Source organism: Equus przewalskii, chromosome 22 (assembly GCF_037783145.1).
Source record: "Equus przewalskii isolate Varuska chromosome 22, EquPr2, whole genome shotgun sequence".
Lineage (NCBI taxonomy): Eukaryota > Metazoa > Chordata > Mammalia > Perissodactyla > Equidae > Equus > Equus przewalskii.
In genome coordinates, this window is record NC_091852.1 from 31952987 (window position 1) to 31973901 (window position 20915).

At 39.2% G+C, this 20915-nt stretch overlaps 1 long non-coding RNA gene across 1 annotated transcript in view; it reads right to left on the minus strand.

Annotated features, from left to right (window-relative positions):
• The window catches only part of LOC139078585 (uncharacterized), a 57423-nt gene extending 41107 nt beyond the window's left edge, over window positions 1–16316 (minus strand). Inside the window, exon 1 of the long non-coding RNA XR_011531602.1 lies at window positions 16192–16316. This is a non-coding gene — a long non-coding RNA (uncharacterized lncRNA). The remainder of the gene's footprint in view (window positions 1–16191) is intronic.
• Window positions 16317–20915: the final 4599 nt, after the last annotated feature.

Genomic DNA, 20915 nt, shown 5'->3' on the forward strand with positions numbered 1-20915 from the left:
ATCCTAAGCTAATTTTAGAAATAAGTGATGGCTCTGCCAATGTTTTCATAGTAGTAAATGGCAAATAAAATTTTATGATGAGAGAGACAAAAGATAAAAATTTGACTTTATAATTATAGGCCATTATGTATTGGTTATGAACTGATCCTGGATGAAGACCTGGAGATGCATATTCCTTCCTTCATTTATTCCTTCACTTTTTGAATAGTTATTGGGGATATAATGTGCCAAGCAATGTGCTGGACAATGAGGATACGAAAAGGATAAAACATTGTGGAAAGTGTGGTCTTGGGAGTCAGAAAAAAAACTCAGTCTGAAGATCTTGATTGCATAACTAAGTAACTGGGAGACTTTTAGAAAATGATTTGATCTCTTGGAACCTCATTTTTGTCATCTGGAAAGTGGGGACAGTGATACCTATCTTGTGAAGATTAGATGGAATATTGTACGTGAAACACTTTGCACTTTCTCGCTAAGCAGTATTTACTTCATGGACATAGGCTATAATTCTAATTAGACCAAAGAACTCATAGTCCAGTGAGCAAAAGAGATATATCTATCACTTACAGGGTTCTTTGATTGCAGGACACAGAAATGAATTCTGGCTGTCTAAGCAGGAGTGAAATTTATTGGAAAGCTACTGGGACACTCAAAGGATCAACTGGAAGGCTGGAGAATCAGGCTTGAAAATAGGGGAAGAATGAGCATACCTGAGGGTTTAAGCACCAGGAACTTCTCCCCAGTCTTGGAGGGCACAGCCAGTGAACATGCATTCCAACTGTTTTCCTTGTTCTTTCGTCGTTTTCTCAAGACTCAAAGTCTTAGAAGAAGGAAAGAGAGAGAAAAAGAAGGAGAAGGAGGGAAGGAGAGGGAGAGAGAATGGAGCTAAAGCAGCTGGAATTTAGTCGTGTGCCCAGCCCTTAGAAGAAGAGGGTTGGGCACCTTGATTTATAGGGTCACCAAGACCGCACACAGCAGGGGAGAAGTGACCCTCTAATGGAAGTCTGGATGCTACAAAAAAAAAAAAGGAGTGATTAGTGTTGAAAATCAACACAAAATAAGTAACAGAATCTGATTACAGTGTCGTAAGTAGGGTTGGGTTCATGAACATGGGATCTATGCAATCACAAAGGGCCCCGTGCTTAGCAGCCCCTACACTTAGTTTAATGTTCTGTGCCACCATTTTAAAATTCTTAATAATTTATAAACAAGGGACCTCACATCTTCATTTTGCCCTGGGCTGTGCAAACTTTGTAGTGGGTGCTGGTCATAGTTCTATGGTAGGGATCTACATACAGCTTTATAGAAGGACAGAGAAGGGAGAACATACAGGTAAGGATTCAGGGAAAGGCCAGGGAATGGTTCAAGGGGTGAGAATGAAAGTATCAATCAGAATTTCCCGAGTGGAGCAAGGGGGGGAGGGCATTCAGGGAAGGAAAACCTACAAGCAAAAGCCATCAAAGTTTCTTATGGTCAAGGATATTCAAGACAGCTCTGGCATAATTTTAACTAAAAGTCATCCTCTTTAAGGATGGTAAAGCAAAGAAATTATGATTACAGATTGGAGAAATTATGATTACAACTCCCTTGTACTCTCTGTGCGCGGCAGTGCGTAGCAACAGAGGAGACGTGGGTGAGCTATGGGAAGAATCGCACCAGAGCCTAATAAACCAGTGTGTTTCCAGGCCATAGGAACTTGCGGCTTAATAGTCATCTAGGTCTTCCTTCCAACTAGCCTCCTCCTGAGGCCACGGGGAGCAAGCGCTGTCCCCAGGGGAGGCCCCTATCTTCTCAGCACCAAGCTCATAGGTTAACGACCGGGCGTTTGAGTGCGCTGGGGAAGAGAATAAGCAGAGTAGTTTGGCTTTGCTTTCTATGTTTTATTGTAGAATTGATGCAACCTCACTTTTCAGTGTTTCCTAATACGAAGAACTTTTCCATTCTTTTATCAAATATTTTGGTAGAATTTCAGGCTTCTAGCCCAACACTTTTCCAAGTCGTGAATTTCCTGAACATGCCCAACAAGTGTTCCTTCAGCCTTTGCTGGAATACCTCCAGCCCATTCCAGTTTTGGATAGATTTAGTTGTTAAAAATTTCTTCCTCCTACTGAGCCAAACTTGGCCTCCCTGTAACATTGACCAAGAGGTGTTTTGGAGTCACTCTGATTAAGCCTGACTCCTCTTCCCCATGCAAATGCAAAATACATTCTCTAATTGCAGTGAAAATTTTCTTTGCTATTGAGGCCCATTCCAGTGGGAAAATATCTGTATGGTTTCTTTTGAAGAAGGTCCTTTTAGCACCTTGAGAACCTATAAACCATATAACCTATAAACCTATAAACTATAGGGGTGGAGCCTGAGAGGGATCCTTATGTTCGCTGAATAGGATTATGTTGTATTACCAGGATAGTGCAGGCATGAACGTTTCGCCTGCAGATTCATTTTGCCTTCTGAACTTCATACTCTCCGTGGGAAACAACTTTCTCCATTCCCTCTGTCATTTGTAATGTGCCAGGCTCATATCCAGATGAATCCATTGCATGAGAGACAGAGTCGGTCACAAACACACTCCTGCCAGGAAGGACAGCCCAGACATTTGCCATCTGTGTCTCAGCTTTCTCCAGTTCTGTTCTTGGGTTGCTTGTCTAAGGACACACCCATACACACGATTTCCCACTCCCCTGGCAATGGGAAGAATTGGCACATTGCATAACACCAGGTTTTCGAGGGAGGCCTTATTTTGCAAGATTTTCCCTAAGTTTTTAGAGATTATTTTTTCAACGTACTGGGGCAGCATGCATTCAGATGGGTGTACTAAAATTAATCTACTCAATAATAACGAAATCATTTTCCTGATGACATTTTGTTTTGTTTTGTAGGGAAATCAAGTCAATGCCTATAGGCTCTTTTCTTTAGCATAAACATTCATTGATTAAAAGGGAATTAGAATTGCACATTCTTGGACGTTTACTAGAGAGTCATATTGACCAACAGCCTCTTCCACAACCAAGAACTTGGTCCTGAAGATCATATTTCCTTCTCTTTAGTGGCATGAGAATATGCTGCCTCCTAATGCTGAAAATGATACCATCACATCATGCTCCCTTACCCCTTAAATATCAGTTTCAGGAACACAGTATAATTTTCTTCCCTTGAATCTCCTCTTTCTCACTCCCTATACCCTAATTTCCTTTGTACGATTTTTTCTACTTGAGCGTTTGATCTCTGGCCAAGGTAGAACTGTACAATCTAATCATGAAGGGCTTGACTGGAATTGAGATGATGTCAGCAACAGATACAGAAAATCAGAGAGTGTAAGGTAAGAAGTAATTACAAAAATAGCAGCTAGACTATTTATAGAAGGCCTACCATGAGCCGTGTCTTCTGATGGAACGATACATGTATTTCCTTTCATCCTTGCAATGCCATGAAAGGCAGGGATTATCATTCACATTTTAAAGAGAAGGAAACAGGTTCAAAACTTTTAAGTAACTCTCCCCAATTCACGTTGTTCTTAAATGGTAGAGCTAGGGTTCAAGGCCATTTGATTAACTTCCAAAGTTCATGTTGAAAGTGAAGGAGAAGTGAATACAAAATTCCTAGGCTTGAAACACCTGGCAAAAAGCCATCTAGACCTGTGCGCACGACTTCCAAATGCATATTTTATGATGTCACAAGATGCAGCATGCATGTATATCTCACGTTATTTCCAATGTAATCTAGAATTCCTTTTGCTAAATATTGAGCTTCTAAGATATTGTAATAGTCAACATTTTGGTACAAGTGTCTGTTTTAAGTCATTCCAGATTGGAAAACAAGAGCATTTATTTATTTATTTATTTATTTATCTTTGAGGAAGATTAGCCCTGAGCTAACATCTGCCGCCAATCATCTTCTTTTTGCTGAGAAAGACTGACCCTGAGCTAACATCCGTGCCCATCTTCCTCTAATTTATATGTGGGACGCCTGCCACAGTGTGGCTTGACAAGCAGTGTGTAGGTCTACACTTGGGATCTGAACCTGCGAAACCCGGGCCACCCAAGCTGAACTTGGGAACTTAACTGGTGCACCACTGGGCTGGCCCCAACAAGGACATTTAAATGTAGACCTTTAATTAATACCAACAGGGAACCATAATTTTTGTTAATTCTGCTTATTGCTGTTGGCAATGTCATTTGTTGTCTTGCATCAAAAATTAAAAAGATATTAAAAATATATATATTAAAATAGACATACATTCATATTTCTTCACTTTTCTTATAGAAGATAATATGAAGCTGTACATATTCAGAGTCAATCTAGCCTCAACTGCATTTACTATTTCCTTTTTATTTTAAAGATTGGCACCTGAGCTAACAACCGTTGCCAATCTTTTTTGTTTTTTTCTGCTTTTTTCTCCCTGAATCCCCCTAGTATACAGTTGTGTATTTTTTTAGTTGTGAGTCCTTCCAGTTGTGGCATGTGGGACACCGCCTCAGCATGGCCTGAGGAGTTACACCATGTCCGTGCCCAGGATCCGAACCGGCGAAACCCTGGACCACCAAGGTGGAGCACGTGAACTTGACCACTCGGCCACAGGGCCGGCCCTCCATTTACTATTTCAAAATTCATCTGCAGAGTCAAATCACACTGGGCTTCCCTTTCCTTTTTGTCAGATGGAGATATGTACTTGTCTGCCTTGCTTAATACAATAAAATGTCAGTCCTCCAAGGCTGGCAATGCAGAGAGAATCAAAGCCTAGGCAGGATGGCTAGACAAGACAGCTCTGACTTGTGTCCAGCAGGTCTGTCTGCTCCGTGAAGGAGTCACTGGGTCCTTGGCCAATTTCGAAGGGGCTATATTTGCTTTTATTAATTGAACTAGCAGGTTCTAATCCACGTGGTGACAATGGTAGAATAATAAAAACATCCCTAATACAACTTGAACAGGAACTCTGAGACCCACACCAGCCAGAGATTCTCCCATTTTTACCAAATTTAGTAGATCTGGGCTTGGTGTCCTGAGAGGAGCTCGTGGGGTTTCTCACATAGCTTGCTCATATGTCAATACAGGAGGGTAAATTTCCTTAGAAACGATCTAAAGTAGACATTATGGGCAAGAGAAAGAAGTGCCAATTTGTACTTTTCAAAAATTCAAGTTTTCCTCACTTCTCAAAGTAACTGGGAAATTCAAATCAGAACAAGATGTGAAATCACAATTTAAATAGAAAAGCCTTATTATTTTTGAAACTAGTGGTTGGCAAATAGATGTATCTTATAGTCTGACTTAGTAGTCATAAATCCTAATATCGGGCTGAGAAGCTTTTTTGACTTTGCTTTTAAAATTTATTGTTTTCTGTTTATTGCTGGAGTTGGGCCATGGCGTGGCTGCTGGGGGCCTGAGGTCTCTAGTTAGAGGATGCTTAGAGTGGCATTAGCTGTGCCACTTCCTCACATTGTGACCTTCACCTCTCTGTCCTGTTCTCTATCTGAGACATGGGATAAAAATGCCCTCATAGGGTTTGGTGAGGACTGCATGAATTAATATATGGAAAGCACTTAGAAAGCACCTGGGGGGCCGGCCCTGTGGCCTAGTGGTTAAGTTTGGCATGTACTGCTTTGGCAGCCTGGGTTCAGTTCCAGGGCCCAGACCTACACCACTTGCCAGTGGCCATGCTAGTGGTGACCCACATAGAAAACAGAGAAGGATTGGCACAGGTGTTAGCTCAGGGCCAATCTTCCTCAGCAAAAAGAAAAATGAAAAGAAAGAAAGAAAGTAGCTTGGCTCAGAGTAAGTGCTCAGGACCTGTTAGATGTTATTATCATTAAGCAGATACAATATTAAATATTTTCAACAGTCATCAATAAAAACCATTGGTGCTGGTGTCTAGAGAAACTTTACTGTGTCTGGGTATTTTATTTTCCACACAGACTTCAGCTGAGAAAGAGTTTGTTCCGAATAGTGTCATCGACAGTGGTCAGGGGACAGGAGAGACTCTACTGAAACAGAAAATACAACTTCAGCTCCCAAGAGAAAACTCTGTGCACCTCTGCTTGTTGTTGTTGTTGTTGTTTTTTAAAATATTTATTTAATTTTATGGAAGGGATTAAAATACTCTAGGAGCCAAGAAGGCTGATTTTCCACAGAGGAAGCCGAATGTCCTTGAAGACAAGTTTGTGGTCTGTCGCCTACTAGGTTTGGAACTGTAGAATTCTAAGTGACAATTCTCTGCAGAGAGCCAGGAGCTGAGACCAAAGACTCTGAAGGCAGCCTTAGACCCTAGTGACCCTCAGCTGTCCATGGTGGCCCCAATATTCTATGCTGTGGCAGCTTGTCTGGACATAGGACACAGTGGCATTACAAGCAGGAGGTAAAATTCTCTCTGGCACAATGTGTTGGGACAGCCGTGACGCTTGTCAATTCCCCTGCCCTAGACTTGAGCCCCTCCACGTCACTTTTTTGTTTGTAGCATCTTTAGAGGTCCTTGGTGAACTTTTGAATTATTTTAAAAGGTTTATGTTCTAACACATAACTAGACTCATAAATTATCTGCCAACTTTCCCGAATTTTACAGCTAAAGAAAATAGAAGACTGGGACAGTCTCAATGTTGATCACAAGGCCAGTCTGAGGCCCAGGGCTTCTAATTCCTCTTCAACGGGTAGGCAGAGAGATTTAATAGTGGCATACTGGATTCATTAAATAGTAATGATAATAATAATAATGATAATAATAATGATAGCAAATGCTTTTTCAGTACTTATTATGCACCAGGCACTGTTTTAAGCACTTTGTATTTATGAACTCCTATTATCCTTATAACAAGACTATGACAAAGGTATTATTATCATCTCCATTTTACAGATGAATAAACTGAAGCATGGGGAGGTTAATTAACTTGCTCAAGGTTACAGCTATTAAGTGGCAGAGGTGGGACTGGATTCCATGTAATCCAGTTACCAAGTCCATACTTTCAAGCACACAGTTATACTATATTTTATTTAATTAACTGTTTTGGCCCACATGTAGTTTGACCTATTAATCTGCTTTACTTTAAAAAATGCCTAAATCTTATTAGAAACAAAGACTTCATCAAAAGCCAAGCATGCCCATTTTGTTCCTTTCGTATGAGTTCATCTATGTACACAGAAACTTTTTTAAGATCGATATATAAATATATGCATATATTTATATATATAAAGATCTCCCACATGCAGGGCATTTATCCAGGATAGCAGTGAGTGCTATTCAGATGATTAACATATTCTGGCCAATTAAGTTAACAAAACTGTCATGCATAGAGTATCCACTTCTAAAAAAATAAAAAATTAAAATAAACTTGACACTAAAACTGTACTCATCATAATTCAATTTCATTTAAATTCTGATTTGGAGGGCATGGCAAGTTTTTCAGTGCCTCTAGTCTTCCCTATTAACATCATTTTACATTCCAAAGGAGGAGAGCTATAGAGGGCTTGGCAATTAAGCTGTCTTTAAATGATATTTCAGGAAATTTTCTAAAAGTTATTTCATATGAATATATCCTTGAGGTACTACTAGTTTTGTTTGTCATTTTCTAACATCAAAATGCACAAAGTGAAAACAAATTTGAGTTATTTATGCCTAGCGGTCTGATGGACCCCCTAAAATGAGAATTTACCTCCATCATTAATCTATGCATACACCACAATGGGGTTTACAAGAAGCGGGTAGGGGTTATCCTGTCAGTAATGAAAACATCAAATGCAATAAATGGTAGGATTTTTACATGAGAAGTGGATAATCTGAACAGTAATCGTTGCTCTCTAATCCACAAGCTAGGAAGAACATATCTGTGCTCCATACCTGAATACACAATATTTTTATGTGGAAATTTTGTTTTCCTTCCCCAAAGAACATCCAGAGGTTCTTATGTCTTTATAATTGTTATTATAATTGTACTACTCACATGTCACGTATGTACTCCCATTCAGCTCACCCTAAAATAAAAAAGGGCTCTGCGAAGGAAGCCATCCAAAGAGTTACATCGTTAAGGTGCACACTCTAATAATTTTGCTGTAGAGGTTTTTTTTTTTTAATGAAATATTGAACATAGCCCCAAATTATTTTCTTTGTAAGGTTATTAATGTTAAAAACTGGCTGCATTATTGCTCTATCAAACTTTGGCTCTTTATTCTTTATTTGGCATTTACACTATAGCAAAATAAAAAAGAACAATAGTGAACACACACACACACTCAAAGAGAAAACCTTCATTGAGGACTCAGCCACCCATCCCCTGAAGAGATGTAATCTATGCGTAACAATGCTTAAATCAGCACGACATTTACAACACATATTAAGCGGTTTGTTATTTATTTCAAGACTTTAATTGGCACAATATATTAACAGCATTGTTGCAACAGTTCCACTTAAGGGTTTTTTTTTCTAAAAAGAGAAAAAGAGGGAGAGAGAAAGAGGAGGAGGGAGAGAAACAATCAACTAGAATTACGCTGTAACCTCTGTTTTGTTATTCCTTTAGCCTGAATGAACTGTTAAAGTTGAAGAAAAAAAAAAAGGGAACTAGCTTCAGAAACTATATTTTAGACTCAATTCAATTTTATTAAACCCAGCCTGGTGTTTTTTCTGTCATTCTAATATAACCTATTATGAGAATTTTTTTTCCCAGGGACAAAAACAACACCAACTTTCCCTCCCTAAGAGCTTCTTAGTGTTCATTTTCGTTGCTATTTGGAGAAAAACCTCATTAAAATATTATGAAGCGCATAGCGTAATTATGTGCCAGCGTTCGCCAATGAGGAACATCTGTAGCGCAGTGTATGGATATTTATACGACAGTAAACTTGGGTGCAGACTCTCTCTCGTTCACCCCTTCTTTACTTTGCCTCTGTTCTACAATTCTTTGTCCTAACTGCAGAGCCGGCAACCGTGTGAAGCGCGCAGGCTACAGTGCGCGCATTGTCAGCCTCTCGGGGCTCCAGCGCCAAATGTTATTATTCCATCATTAGCCTGTAGCTCACGCCAGGGTAAACTCTGCTCTGCTACATGCCTCCAAACCCTTTTCGCTTTTTTTATTCCCCCAGTTATTTTTAAAATGTATCTTTTTCCTCGTTCGCTCTCTGGCACAGAGGGATCTGCAAAGTGCATCTGACACACAGTTCCCAAATCCATGCTTCTCTCCCTACTTTACATTATTCCACTCGCTTTAAAACCAAAGAAGCTTGGGCATAATAAAAACATTGAGAGCTTGCCTATACCACAAATATTTGTGGAAAGCACATGGTGCCATTTTGCCAGACTACTCTTATTTGTTAAACTGAGTTAAGTGTAAGGCGATTCCAAAAACTGCCTTTAGAATGAAAGAAAAGGCTTGTAAAGCCAGGGAGATAATTACCGCAATCTGGGTTACAGAAAATGCAAAACAAAGGAGCACAATCCCATTTTGTGTGTGTGTGTGTGTGTTGTGTGTGCATCGTTTTGTTTTGTTTTGTTTTGTTTCTCTTTGTCGATGTACCCAAACACGTAAATATTCCATGGCATGTGTTGCACAGGGATAAAAATCAACCCGAATCCTGCACAGACAGGACAGAACACATACTCTAGTGGACAGTGGCGTGTTTGTGGTGGGAATATGTTTTCAGAAGGGAGGGCTCTCTTTCTTTTTCTCCCTCCATTTAGCAAACACCCACCCAATTATCACCAGATGCCAAGACTCTGACACCCACCTACCCTTCATTTGAAGCTGTCAATCTATTTTTGCACGTATAAATAAAAGTTGATTTGCAAAGAATTTAGGTTCTAAAGCCTTTCATATGGATCCATGAAAAAACTAAAGAATCCTCCACTCGCTCTTCCCCCGTGTTATTTTTATGGGGATTATTGTGCTATCAGTCTTCTCATTGTTGGGAATGTTGTCCTCTGGTGTGGTTTTGTGGACTGGACCATCCATAGTTTTCCTTTCTTTGTCTGCCAATTTTTCTAGATCTGAACCACTTTCTGAGACAATTATTTCCATACGTGTATGTGTATGTAAATATTAATAATCATTGCATTCATGTATCCTTATGTGTGCATAAATAAACACCATCCCCACACATATTTCCCATTTTAAAGAGCTAGTTCTTACTCCGTAAAAAGATTCATGTTCCCCAAAGCAGGTTGTTAATGTACTTTATTAAAGAGAAAGAGCAAACCTGCTACATTTCCATGTTTTAGGTTTAGAAGTGAACCTGCGCCTCTGAGCTCAGCTTTTTGGTATGTTTTAGCCGAGTCCAGATTATGGGCTGTAGATTTTGAAACTCACATCACCGAGTTTTCTCAAAAACCGTCATCGCAGTTTCCTCTTTAAATTTCATCTGGACTGTCTCTAACTGCCCCAGCTGACCCCATCATTTGCTTCTCTTATTACTAACATGCTTTTCCCCACATGCACAGCAGGATGATATTTTGCAGAGGAAAAGGCAAAAAATATATCAGGGGTTTCTTTCCCTCCAGATGTAGACATTTTGTTGCCCAAATAGCACAACAAGAAGACATAGAAAATGAACCTGAGCTTGGAAGAGACAAATACGGGACATAACTAAGGTGCATGTAAGGATAAACCCATGAAGCCCTCGAAGCAGGATTTGGCAACAGAACTGTCCCCTTGAGCCAAAAAGCCAGCCAGGGCATAGAAGCTTGTTATTATAGCTTGCTCTGTGAGTAAGACCCGCAGGGAGGGTGTGAAGGCTGTCTGGTGTGAAGCCTGTTTGGAATGGTGGGGGAGTATGAAATGAGATGAGTCTTGAAGGATTCTGAGTCTAACCAGGCTGTGGCTGTTCCGAACCTTCATAAAATCTAAAAAAACAAGGCAACATAATTTTAAAAAAATCCCCAAATTTTGAATTCTATGATATTAAAGACAGGTAGCTCCAAATATGAAAAATTCTAAACTAATCTGCTAGAAACTAGGTAAGAAGCAGTGCATTTGAATGCAAGTGACAGCAAATGCTCCTGATTAGAAATTAGTGCCAGGCCAGTCACGGAGGGAGCTAAGATGAACTTCTTTGATAGCTTTGGTTATGAAAGCCTAAAATGGTAATTCTTACTATCTGAATTATGTGAGGCACAATTTCATTTTTGTTTCTAAATATGGTTGAATGGTTTTTTCCTTCACATAATATTACATTGAATCATGTGAAATTTAGACTATTTGACAATTTTTGACTTAATTTTTGATTATTAGTTCAGCCTAATAATTCCTTCCCTGAAGATAATGCGTGTATTTTCTTCTGATGGACTCATCATAGAGCCCAGTATTATTTTTGTGTTGTTTTGTTTCGTCTCCTCTGCTTTTAAATTTAGTCATCCTTCATATTTGAATGACTGTTGAAATTTTGGACAAGTGAGTATTTGGTTAGATGAAAAGAAACCATTTTAAACCTGTGTTTAATATGGGGTCTAAATGAGATAGTTTTTCCTTCAATTCTATTCTAAGGTCCTCCGTATGAAGTTCAGTTTTCCAGATCATTTGCTCACTGCAAATATTAAGAACAGGATGTCATGTCTGATGCCCTCAAGGCCTTTACTTCACTTCAAGTCTTGAAAAGGAAAACTTGATTTTAAAAATAATCCATGTAAAAGAAATAGGGTCAGAGAGACAGATGTGTTCATAAGCTCTATTACAGACTAAAAGCGATCCTTTCATAAGCTCAGTTGTCCCAAGGGTGAGGAAGAGAGTTTCCATCAAGAATGTCGTCCGTATGCTTCCTAATGTGTAGGAATGGGACGAAACGGTTCTTTCCTCCCCTGTTTATAGGAAGAGTCATGCATTCTGGAAAAATTGCAGACTAGTACATGCTGAAAGCAGAGTGGAAAGGAAGCATTTCTTAGATTCCCGCAAAGGCTTTCATTGTTAAGGATGCTGGGCTGAATAAAAGGGGAAGACCATCTGAGTGAGAGTCTGGAGTAGCCAGTGCTATGAGAATTTACTCTGTTGAGAGATTTTCAGCATCTCCTCCAGCATTTAGGGGAAGACGTGAATGGTGAAACTGAAGGCTAGATGCGTTTTAACTCCTCAGCTGCAGTTGGCCAATAGAGAAAATGCAGCCCAACACACTTCATCCGTTTAGAAATAACCCTTAAAGGGTGATTTTCAAAACTTAACACAACTCAGCACAAGTAATGCATGAATAAAAATCTCAATTCTATTTTACTTCACTGGCATATAAAAGCTTTAATTTATATTAGTCCTGAATATGAGTTTTGTTTAAAAAATTTCCATAGCATCAGTGGGAAGTAAAAAGTTTAATCTTCATATAATTCAAAATAATAATGATGTCTCTTTATGCTATTCTTCACCATTAGTAAAAGTAGAAAAAAATTCAATATTTATTTTGAAACCAATAGGTGGTGCTATAAATTTCTATATTTTGCAATATGCTCTTTTATTTTCCGATTCTTCAGTGGCATTAGAAATTTCTCTAATTATCACAGTAGGATTTTTCATGGCAAAAACATTTTAAAAGTCTTCATTGACTTTGCCATTCAGTTAGCCACTGTGATACGTCTCTTTCCATTGGGAAATCAACTATACTCTGAACATAGGCTAAAGTGAAGGGAATCTATTATACTTTTTGGCAGAAAAGTATGTTTATGGAAACAGACCCATATGTAATTCTCTGCAGTTTCTTTTTCCCCCTAGTCCCGCCGCTAATGGGAATGTCATGGAGGGACATAATTTTAATATTTAATTTAATATTTCACTTTATGAACTATGTAATGATTTATGTTAAAAGAAATGACCACAGTGTCATGAGATCATCATTCTGTTATCATGGTATCATGGACTCCCAGAATCAACGAGCACAAGAGAGTCTTAGAGATCAGGCAGCTGCATTGAGACAACTGATAAAATAAAAGTTGAAAATACTAGAAACGGGCACTTGATAATTGTCATCATGAGAACCAACATCTTTCTGGTGCAAGACAAAAAAATTCTGAAGGTTCAAAGACACTGAAAAATTAAAATCAAAATTCCATTACAACTTCCAAGTGTAAATAGTAATCTCAAACTCGGGTGTCTCATTGATGTGGACCTTGAAGATAAAAATCGAAATCCTTTTCTTTCCCTTAGAAAAGCTATGAAGTCCTTCACAATTTTTCAGGTGTGTATGTATGTGTGTGTGTGTGTGTGTAAAGCTGATATACTGGAGAAACCCAAGAAATTCAATGAGGTCTTGTGAAAGTGCCAAAAAAGGACTATGGCAGCTGCAACTAGCTGCCTTCTCGACCCTATCATTCTTCAAGTATCTGGGTGATTTTTACCTCTCTCCTTCCAGATGCTTTGGTATCTTGCAGAAATAGCCTGAAACACTTGTCAGTACTGAATGAGCAGCCTAGTTGCTTGTTGGAAGATGTGTTTGTAGAAGACATAATAATTTGCATAAGATTACATTCTGTGCCGCAGACAAAGTTTCCTCCTTCCCACCAGGAGCCCTTTCTGGGCTGGCTAGTTATTTCCTGCTTCCCCCAGGCTTGCTCTGCTCTGCCTTTCAGGGGTCAGGCTGCTTCCTCCTGGCTTAGCTGCTAGGGATTGGACGGAGCCAACTATTAAATAGTCATTTTTAGATTCACACAAAATATTTCATAATATTTAAGATATAAGAAAGAGGAAAATATGACTTAAGAATAGAAGCAAATGTCTCTTAGGCTGAACCAGAAACTATTGGTGAGGATGTGGTGTCTCTTAGTAATTGATGAGCTGTCATATGAAAAAGACATTAAAGTTATTTGATATGGTTCCAGAATGCTTATCAGGGATTAATTGAAAGAAGTTGTTGTTTAGTATCTCATTTTACCGTCAAGATATTAGCATTAGATGTAGATAGTTTTCTTTCACCATTATAAAATGAAAGACAACAGAATAAATCTGGTTATAAATTGAAGTGAAATAGACATAAGCAATCATGGTATGTTTTGGCTCAGTAGCAAAAAGAACCTTCTGAAAATTAACCTATTCAACAAATGCTTATTGAAAACCTATTATGTTTCAGGTATTTTCTAGGTACTGGAAAGAAAGCAGTGGACAAAATAGACTTCTTGCTCTCACAGTGCTTTCATTCTAGGGTGAGGAGGGTGGAGGCAATAGACAGAAACAAAAATATGCAATATGTTAGGAGGTGGGAAGTGCTGTAAAGAAAAAGGGGATAGAGGAGTCAACTAGTACTATCTATACATGGAAAGGAACATGGAGGCAGAGGCTAATAGGAGCCCATCATAGAAACTGTTCGAGTAGAGACTGGATAACCAATTTGAGAGGATAGAAAATACTAGCACCTACTTGTCTCTGTGCTTGCCTATCCTACTAGTTTACACATTCATTCTGAGCAAGGCAGATGTCTTACTCATCTCTACATGGTTAACACTTACTACCAACTACATTATTATGTTTAATCAAAGCTTGTGGGGTAAAAGTTCTACCGGAAAGTGGGCATTGGATAAAATGTACAACCTCAAAAATCCTGCCCCAACTTAGATGATAAATGATTTATTTCCTTTGTGAGCTTTCACCCTCTTCCTTCCTTTTTCCCAATTCAGTCTTCCCATTTCTTCTTTGGACAAGAGAGTATGAGTTTGGTTTTTTAAAACTGCAAAGATGTGAGACCCTCAGTGATAGGGTTGGTAAAAGGAAGAGTCGGGAAGAGAAGGTTTATAGGAGATTACCTACTCCCTCTGGTGCCAGTGCTTTCAATGCAGGACACCTCCCTGAGCACGTTTTATGGAACACTGGAATAGCAATTCACTTTTTTGGAGGGACACAACTTGCTTAGTTAGGATTAGATTTGGCTGCATGGAAAGAAAATCTAAATTAACTATGGCTTAAATGCTAAAGGTTTTATTCTCTCATAAAAATCCCAGAGGCTGGACATTCAGGGCTGGTAAAACTGTTGCATGAAATCTTCAGAGATTCAACCTCCTTTGAAGTTTCCATTACACCTAGAGTGAGGTTCTCTCATCTATACAGTCCCAGGCTTTACTGGAGGGACAGTCAACATATTATGAATTTGAACTTCCAAAAATGAACACTAATATCTGAAGTACTTTCATCTGTTTTATATATTGGTGTTTTTGTTTAATAAATGAATTTTGGTGCTAAAGCAATTGGAAAACTGCTAAAAAATCTCTTTTACAGACAAGGATACTGAAGCCGGGAGAAATGAAGTGCCTTATTTGAGACCCCAAAGCTAGCTATTGATGGGGCTCAAACAAGAACTCAAATCACCTGATGTCATGTGTGCCCTTTCTCCTGTTAGGATAGTCAGTATCTTATCCAAATTGCGTGCAACACTGAACATAGTAGCGCCGAGGCATACCACACTGCTGAATCTATCCACCAGACCATACCTCCTCAATGTTGAGTAAATATTACCATCCACTTGAATGGTGAAGAATTTTAGAAAGTAAGGATAGATGCTATCTTTAGCAACATCACACTGTTTGGGCAACAACTTTGCACCCCCGACAACACGAGAAAGTCTAGGAGAAACTGTTCCTGGGTACATAAGAATAATACTGATTCCTTTAAGAAAATGAAATTCAGTTACTGCACCAATCTGTTCTGAAACAGCCCTGTTTCACCCTCCTTTTATTTTCTTGTTTCAAAAAACTTTTGAAGATGTTTAGAGTAGATTTTGCCCATTAGCCACAGCAACCGTGAAGATGTAGGACAATCAATTTGGTAGGATTGGATGCGAATTGCTTGCTTTTTCTATCAAAACTACTAGAGAAAATCAGTGCTTTGTCTTTATATCTAAGTAATGCAAGCCAAGAACATGGAGCCTCTATGAAAATCGAGCAAAATTGTTTCAAGTAGGAGTTGAATATGTTTGAAACTGAGCAATCTGCCAGAATCAGTTCCTATTTTGTGTGTAGTTGAACTGATTGAATTACCATTTCTGCCTAGAACCACAGAAGCCCAGGAGTCTCTGGGGCCAAAACCACAATGTTTCTTTGTCCAAGGGGAGCCCAGGGTTGGGCTTTTACATGCAAACATGTGTGATTTCAATGTATAGCAGAATGATTAAGACTCCAGCTCTGTTCCAGAGCAGGTCACACATCTGTCTATTGTCACCAGCCCAGCTCCTCATTTATGAATAGAACATTCTACTACATATGAAAGCCTGGAAAAATCTTTTTCATTTTCTCAATTATTTAAAAGTGAAAATTCCTCATACCTGTGATTTCTTCCTTCTCAGTTTAGAAACGTGTAAAGTGAACCAGGTACTCCCGTTTACAAAAGAATGGTGTGAACGTAGGTGAAACTGGCATGATACACAGCATCGCCACTTTGGAATCCGCTGGAGAAACCAGGCGAGGGGAGGTGATAGCCAGATGACACTGTGGGAGCGATTCCTTCCAGGAACTGCACATCTGGGCTCTGCTGCTGCCAAGGATGGAGCCTGTGCTTTGATTAGCTGTAGCTCAGAATTAAAATGTGGAGAAGCAGAACGTGCTCTGCAACATGCCAATAATGTAAAAATGTTCAGGGTGAGGTGTTGACTCCTGTGTAGGGGTGTGTGTGTGCGTATGTGTGCACTAGAATAGTTTGCAATATCATGTGTTCATGCTTCTGAATAATAGCATGTAGTCCTTTAAGCACAAGTTCTGCCACGTCCCCAAGAGGTTTAGGTACGCTTCATGGGAAAAGCACACTTTCTGTGTACCAGGAGAATAATGAAACAGCAGTTTGTCAGAAAGTCTTTGTTTAGAATTAAGATAGACCCGCAGCTGGCTGATTAAGTCATATTAAAAGATATTTCCTTTTTCCCTAAATCCATTAGGGTTTGGTGTTTATAGAAGATGAAGAAAAAGGTTGTAACATTTTAATAGATTCAGGTATTCTTTGAATACAGTAGGCATTTAATATTTATTCAGTTAATGAATTTAAATCATATACCCACATTTAATGTATAATGCTTACACTGCTGAAAAATAATGTCATTTATATTCCCACTAACTTTCATCTAGCAGGAGGACTCAAATCACATTCTAGAGCCTATAGTTGATCAGGATAAGCAATTAATGTGAATCTGACTCATTTCGCTCATTACCAGTACTGTTCAGACAGCACATATTCATATTCAAAGACTGGGTTCCTACTGGCTGCTTAAAGCACAAGGCTGTTCAATGATGCGGTCAGTCTGGGGAATTGCGTAGCAACAGTCTGGATGACTAGAGCACCCTCAACCTTATTGATTTATTTTTATAAGAAATGTTTGGCCTGAATGAAGCAAAGAAACTTTTCATCTTGTCACTGCATTTTGTCTTGTGGCATCATTCTGCCGTAGTATTTCATAGTTACAGGGATCCAATGCAGCAAGAGAGACAAATGGTTGATTCTGCAAGACTGATCTTGGCCTATTGGTTGGGCATGTAAACAGCAGATCCTGTAAGTCTTCTTAGAGACGTGGCCCTACCACAATACTAAGAAGTAAAGGAAAATAAGACACGACACATGTTTTCTATTTCTTTTGTTATGATTCTATAAAAATTCGGGTAGGTGCCTTAAATGGTAGCAATGGAATCGTAAGTTTGAGTTGTAATTATTGAATCTGAGAGCTGGAAGGAAATTTGGAGGTCTCTGGTCAACCTCCCTTATTGTAGATGAGAAACTCAGGACCAAGAGAATTTACCCTTTGTTATCTCCAGAAACTAGAGCCCCAAATCCAAGCCACAATTCCCATGGCTTGTTCCCCTTTTCTGCACCATTGAGTCATTAAGGCCAAATTTTTGTTATTAAATAAAAATGAGGTTTAGTGTGTCCTTGCTATGGAAATCATTTGTTTATGAAACCTCCAAACTTAACTTCCATCTGGTTTCTGCCTCCAAACTCCCTGGTGCCACTCCATTCTCTCTGGCTACCAGGAATTTTAATTATTGTCCATGGTTGGAAATTCTCCAGTGGACAAGCACTACAGAAATCTTGTTTTTAGCCTGGAAATTCTCTAAGAATAAAGTAAACCTCAGAGAAGAGGCATTTCTGAGGTCATTCTCAAGATTTTGATTGGCTCCATAAAGACTCTGTGGCACCAAGACAAAAGCCACTTCTGAATTTTATCCCTTTATTATTCACTAGACCTGCTCCTCCAGAGTCCTTTAAGTTACAGGAGAATCACCCCACCAGAGGGTCCTTCCCCACTGGGGCACAGAAGGAAGCTACTCTGAAGGCCTCTAGACCAGACCCACGTTGCTGTGGAAGTGCATGTAGGCAATAAAGGGGTCTACAGTACCCTGCAACAAAGGGAACTCATGACATATTACAGTGTGTAGTGACACAGCATTACTGTGTGGCTTCTAAATGTGCAATGAAAATCCACCAAGCATTTATCCATCTGAGTAAATTACACACACACACTCACACATACATACCTGCACTTGAATTTTCATTTGTTATAAACTAGTCGGGTTATTCAAGTGCATGGAAAAAAATGAGTCTTAGTAGAAGTCTTCTGTCTGTAATTTGCTTCTTATTTAGTGCCAAAATGAGCACAAAACCAACAACAATGAAATGGTAAAGCCCTGCTATCCTGCTTTGAGAGATGCTTTTTTGCACAAGAAGCATTTTCCGGAGTTGCTTTGAATAGGTCCTTAGACACCACTTCAGTGTTAATGCTGCTGAGATGCGGGGGTTTACAGTGAAGTAGACTAAATGTCCATGCCTTTTGCTTAATATTGAAAAGATCTCACATGTGTTTAACTAGAGAGTTGCGTTAGCGTTCAGAGTCCATATTTTTTATTTTATTCACAGCCCAAACGCGATTCTACAGCTGGTTGGGGCACATCTTTGACCCGGATCACCCGGGAGGGGCTGCCCAGTGAGACCACCACATCACATAATTCTGGAAGCACCTCTGGGTATGCCACCTTGCTTATCCAAACCTGCTTTCAGACTTTTCAAAATGTTTCCAATTTTAAAAACGCACTTTAAAATGGGGATAGTCATTCCTGACTGGTTAACTAAAAAAGTTTGCGTTTCTTTATTCCCTTGCTTAGAACGGCATGAACAGCTTGGTTTCAGGTCTGCAATAAGAATTTCCAAGGGCACGTCTGCACCTAGAACTGAGGAGGGAGCAGAACCCACATATGCAAATTTTATTCAGGCAAGTCTGTGATCACATGAAATAAAACAATATTTTTAAGTTTCTCAAGAGAATTTTTTGTAGGAGATATAAATGAAGAGGGATAAGTTGAATTTCTTTATAAATCTTGTAGAATTTTCTGAAATTTTGCCATACGATAAAGCCTAAGAAAGAATTCTAGATATTGTTGTAAAAAGACCATAACACAATTTTATTTGCTCTTTCCATTTATTTAAAGGGATTGAGAATGAGACAGGCTTTCAAGAATTGGCAAAGATTTCAGATGAGGCTTGCAAGCACTATTTGTAAAGGTTTAAATTTGGCCCAAAGGTTATTGGTTAAGAATTTCGTCTTTGTCCTGTAAGCATCTTTATTTATATAGTATCTATAGCTCTATATCTGTAGCTTACATGTATCTCTCTATATGTATCTTATACTATAAGCATCTTTATTCTTAAAAAGCCTTCTTAAAGAACTACAATTTCAAGCCCTTAGTATCCAAAATGATGCATAACTCCACTGGAATTTCAAAATGCTAAAGACTCAGAAGACCTTTTGGGAATTAGGATAAGCTGTGAAGAAAATCCCCAAGTTTATCGTAACCAATAGGAATAAAAACTGCCCCAGCTAGGCAGAGATTCCACTCTCTGGTAGATTAGCTAGTTGGTTAAATTCAGCTAGTAAATTAATTTTATATTCTCTAATAATTAGCTTTGTTAATCTTGTGCCATAGAGACTTTCTATTCATGGAATCACAAGTGGCATTTGTTGTTGAAAAATACTCTGGTGAAATCTAATCCAGAAATAGACTATATTAAAACATGGCCAAATTTGTTTTAGGTAGTGAGATGTGGGGAGGGAATGGTGATGGGGGGAGGGAGTGGTTTGGGGCAAATCATGAGAGGTTTAATTTTGTGGAATAGTATCTTTTGTCTCTACCTCCTCCTAAATGGCCACCGTAGAAAGCAAAGGCAAAGACCCACTCTTGGCACACTCTCTCTCTGTCTCTCAAATCTGATTTGGTCCCCAAAACATCCATTGAAATCAGTGCGGCTGACAGCTGGTTTTGATGGAGGACTACGGCATTAAAGACAGTAGTAGCAGCGGCCATTGCTGATAGGGAAGTACCTTTTCCTGTAGAATGGAGAGCTAATTGCTTGTCTTGAGATTTCTTCCCCTCTTCAAAGGAAATCAGTTTGATTCTTCTGAACTTATCAAGCTTAAAAGAACTCTGCCCCAAATCAGGATTGCTCTTTTTCATTTTCCTCATGATTTCTGAGATTTTCACTGCTGTTACTCTGGTCTTCATATCCTGTTTTTCTGCTTTCACTTAGACATGCCAATTAAGGAAAGATATGGTTTATTTAAAAAATATGGTCGTGGTGCTGACTGTAAAGAGAGCTCTTAAACAGGCCTGAACTCTTCGTCAGGATTAGCTGAAAGTAGTAAGTAAATCCCTTGTTGAATGGTGACCTTGTAAAGTCTCCAAGAAGCCAGGTTGTACTGGGCTTTGTAGCAGCTTAAATGAAACAAACCTGCTTCTTCCCCTGGGTCTCACCAATCCTGGGCCAGGCTATGTGATGGGCAAGATGCCCACATCAAGGGGCTACAAGAACCGGCTAATGCAGCAGTTCCCAAAATGTTGTCCCTGGACCAGAAGCATGAGTGGCTCTTGTTAGAAATGCTCGTTCTCAGGCTCCAGCCAGCCCTGGCATGGCGCCCAGCACTCAGTTTTAACAAGCCCGTCAGGTGGTTCTGATGCCTCCTAGCATTTGAGACCCGTGGTCTAATGCATCAACAGGCATTCTGTTGACACCTGT